We start from the raw sequence: 4304 nt of genomic DNA, 5'->3' as shown, positions 1-4304 counted from the left end.
CACAGCATCCAGTGGACTTAAAATTCTAATCCTTTATATCATGCTAAATCGATTTTTGGTTCATATCAGTGAATAGATCCAGTTTTACAGTTTTTGTTCAATATTATTTTCCATATAGAGTTCCATATATTTACATACTTTCTTCTAATTTTTTAAGCACATATAATCTTATTTCATTTTTTAAATTCTCTTCTTCTTTTCTTCTTCTTCTTCTTCTTCTTCTTCTTCTTCTTCTTCTTCTTCTTCTTCTTCTTCTTCTTCTTCTTCTTCTTCTTCTTCTTTTCTTCTTCTTCTCCTTCTCAGAGAGAGAGAGAGAGAGCCCAGAGCAGGGGCAGAGGGAGAAGGAGAGAGAGAATCTTAAGTAGGCTTCATGCCCCCAATATGGGGCTCAATTTCCAACCCTGAGGTCGTAACCGGAACCAAAATCAAGAGTCCACTGCTTAACTGACTGAGCCAGCCAGGTGCCTCTGATCTTATTTAATTCTTGCCATCACCCTGTTAAGTTGAAAATTTTATTTTGTGGCCGAGAGAGGTTAAGGAACTAGCCCAAGGTCACAAGTCTAGTGTAGAGCTGGGACCCGGACATACTTTCAGTGGCTCTGGAGCACCCCATGTTTTGATATTGGTTAGAGTCACAAAGATTTTTCTAAAGACAAAAGGTTCTCCACCTGAAAAGAAAATGATCCATCAACATTTACCTTCTTGAGACCCAGGTTTTTCATCTCTTTTTTCACTTGATCACCAGTTTCCATGGCCATCAGGGTGCTCATGTAAATAACTACACAGGACGGTCACTCGTTTCTCACAGCAATGTGCGGAGATGATGTTTGTTCTTTTGTTCATTTGATCATCATCATTCATTCATTAATTAACTCATTTATCCAACAGCCCTGTGAAGAAGAACCACTATAGTGTTAACACTAATGGGCAGAACAATCCTCCAGTGATCCCTCATGTGGTTTGTTACTTGGAGACTGTCGCTCACTAGACTCCTCACATCTATGCAAGGGACGAGTAAAGAATATTCTAAATTAATTGGTAGCTTAGGGTGTAAGTGCACGAAAACATTTTAAAATTCTAATTTTTATGCCTTTTGGGGGCCTTGTGCTATTTGTGTGTATATGGACTTACAAACAGATATGCGTGCTTGCTGTAAAATATTGCAACATTGCTGACATATGTGATACAGAGAGTGAGAATCTCCAGGAGTTAGGAACCACCCTCTGACCCACACTGGAGAAGGCTAATCCTTCCATTCTATGTATAGGACAACATTATGTTATATATACTAAATCTGTATAGATGATGTTAATGTAAAGTTGCAGGAATCTTGTTTTGGATTTCAACTTTTTTCTATGCATAATTAAGTGTATTTAAAATGCTTTAAAATAAATTATGAGTCATACCTCAGCCTTTCTTAACCAGTGAGATGAAATGTGATGTGTCAAAATTGAGTTAAATCCATAATCTCTGTGGATGTGCTTTTGACTTGCACATCATGAAAAGCAGGCAGACAAAAGTGAGGCAGCTTCACACACCATACTGACATTCACGAAGGAGAAGGTCAGAGCAGGGAGTTGATGTCAATATGTTCAGCCTGTAGTACAATAAAGCTGTCCTAGCAACTGTAACCCCAGCTGCCAGTTCCCCTTCTTTGGGTGAGAAATGTGCCATTCAGATCCTTGACTCCTCCTGTGAAAATACCATGCCTTAGCAAAGCTTTAATTGTTTTTCAATAATATCGATAGAATCTAGATTTCAGGTTTCAAAGACAATTTTGCACACCAGATAGGGCTTTATCTGACAAAAAGACTAAGCGACGACAGCTGAGATTTCTATTCTGCCGCATGAAAATTACCAGATGATTGCACGACAGGTGTCATCGTTCTGAAAAATCATAAAATGTATATAGCTTTCCATTTTGTTTTCCGATATTTTATCAATGGTGTTTGTCTTGGGGATATCACTGGCAGTTTTAAATGCTGGGGAAAGGGCAGCCCAGGTGGCTTAGCGCTTTAGTGCTGCCTTCAGCCTGGGGTGTGATCCTGGAGACCTGGGATAGAGTCCCACGTTGGGCTCCCTGCATGGAGTCTGCTTCTCCCTCTGCCTGTGTCTCTCATAAATAAATAAAGTCTTTAAAAAAATAAATGTCAGGGAAATGTTTTTCCTCTGCCTTTCTTTTTGCCAAAGAGAGGATAGACAAAAGCCACGATAGAACACAAGTGATGCCATTGTAGTCCATTTTCCACCAGAGAAATTACCTTAGAATGGGCAAAATCCACACACACAGACAGGCTTCCCCAGGGTAGAAAGGTTCTTCAGTTTGCAGATTTGGCTGCAAAGAAACAGTAAAGTGGGGGAAAGGAGGGCTTCTGGAGGCCTGTGTACTAGATGGTAATACAGCCTAGAACAAATGCTCATTGCTTATATTTCTGCTCCCCACTGATGACACCAAAGCCAGGTGACATACGAAGGCTTCTGAAGACAGGGAAGGATGGAGGGAGCGAGAGAGAGGAGCCCACAGCCCACAATGACCTCAACTACTACAGGGCCTACATGCTTTAACTTGGCCAGGCCCACCAAGCATCAATTTTTAAAAGCCAATTCTTGGAAAATTGGAGAATTAAAAAAATTAAGAACTATTTCACATGGAGGCATTTCCTATTTATATTCAGTACAAACCAATTTAAAATTTATATTGGTCTTTCATCCACTCTCGAGTGCTCTCACAGAGTAGCCTGCCAAAGGCCATTAGCACACAGTCTTCACAAATGGAGAAGCGGCTGCAGTCTGATTCACCCTGAGCCAGACTAGCATTTGCACAAGCTCAGATCACTTGGTGATTGACAAGCTTCTCTGTACTGTGAACTGTGGTCACTTCTCCTCAGAATACGATAGTGAATAACCTGAAGGGATCATGATATAAAGAAAGATCATGCTTTGATGTTGGGTGGGATATGCAAATAAGAATGAGAATAGCTGGCTTCGGTGCTGTCAGAGTGCTGTGTTTTATTTGAGAAATGAGACAAAATCTTCCTATGATCAGCCACTCCATGTGACATCCCAACCCACACTCTGCTACTGACATTTTACCTCCCACTGAACAGCCCGGCTGTTGTAACATTTTCAGGATTCTTAATTTATGTCTTGCAGGATCTAAAATCAGATGGCAGGAACTTTAGGAAAATAACCAATGTTGACAGGCACCTTTATACTTCAAGAAGCTGGTACACCTTCATGCTCTAAAAGTTGGGAATGTTCTCTACTTTCTTCTTCCAATGTATGTCCAGAAGACAGGAGAATGGAAGAAAAGAGCTGTCCTAAATCATTTTACTTCTCTTTTCAACCTAAACTCTGTGAAGGCCCTTTCCTTCTACCTAGTATGTGTTAGCAAGTTTATGCTCCTTTCTTGGTATGAGTGATTCCAGCATATAAAAATTATTTTTTTAAATTATTTTGTTTATTTATTCATGAGCAACACACAGAGAGAGAGAGGCAGAGACACAGGCAGAGGGAAAAGCAGGCTCCATGCAGGGAGCCCAAGGTGGGACTCAATCCCGGGTCTCCAGGATCAGGCCCTGGGCTGAAGGAGGAGCTCAACCACTAAGCCCCCCGGGCTGCCCAGGATTTTAAAAATTAATTTAAGGGGTGCCTGGGTGGCTCAGCGGTTGAGTGTCTGCCTTCGGCCCAGGGCGTGTTCCTGGAGTCCTGGGTTTGATTCCCACATCAGGCTCCCTGCATGGAGCCTGCTTCTCCCTCTGCCTCTCTCTCTGTGTCTCTCATGAATAAATAAATAAAATCTTTAAAAAGATAAAAATTAATTTATTTTTATTTATTTTTTATTTTTAAAAAAATTTTTATTTATTTATGATAGTCACACACAGAGAGAGAGAGAGAGAGGCAGAGACACGGCAGAGGGAGAAGCAGGCTCCATGCACCGGGAGCCCGACGTGGGACTCGATCCCTGGTCTCCAGGATCGGGCCCTGGGCCAAAGGCAGGCGCTAAACCGCTGCGCCACCCAGGGATCCTAATAAAAATTAATTTAAAAAGTTAATTAATCAATTGGTTAAATTAATCAGGAAAAGACTTTTATATATCATCAAGAGCTGTGGAAAAGTAAAAATAACTGAAAGGTAAGATCAGCAAGTTAACATATGTGTAAGCTTTATAACTTACAGAACTGTTGATTCTCAGAACACCAGTGAGGGAGAATAGATGATGATGATGATTCCTACTTTACAGAAGCAAGTGAAGCTCAGAAAATGGAAATGACTTGTTGCAAATCACTCAGCCTTGAAGAAAT

At 40.9% G+C, this 4304-nt stretch overlaps 1 long non-coding RNA gene across 1 annotated transcript; it reads right to left on the bottom strand.

Moving 5' to 3' along the window:
* Positions 1-276: 276 nt before the first annotated feature.
* Positions 277-4304, bottom strand: LOC102151793. Its single transcript, XR_005371874.1, has 3 exons — positions 4178-4304; positions 2262-2335; positions 277-890 (listed from the first exon to the last, which is right to left on the bottom strand). It is a non-coding gene; the product is annotated as an uncharacterized LOC102151793 (long non-coding RNA).

The sequence above is a fragment of the Canis lupus genome, chromosome 17, assembly GCF_011100685.1.
Source record: "Canis lupus familiaris isolate Mischka breed German Shepherd chromosome 17, alternate assembly UU_Cfam_GSD_1.0, whole genome shotgun sequence".
In the NCBI taxonomy this organism is placed as follows: Eukaryota; Metazoa; Chordata; class Mammalia; order Carnivora; family Canidae; genus Canis; species Canis lupus.
Note: the sequence above shows the minus strand (reverse complement) of the source record. Positions and strands in the feature narration are given on the sequence as shown.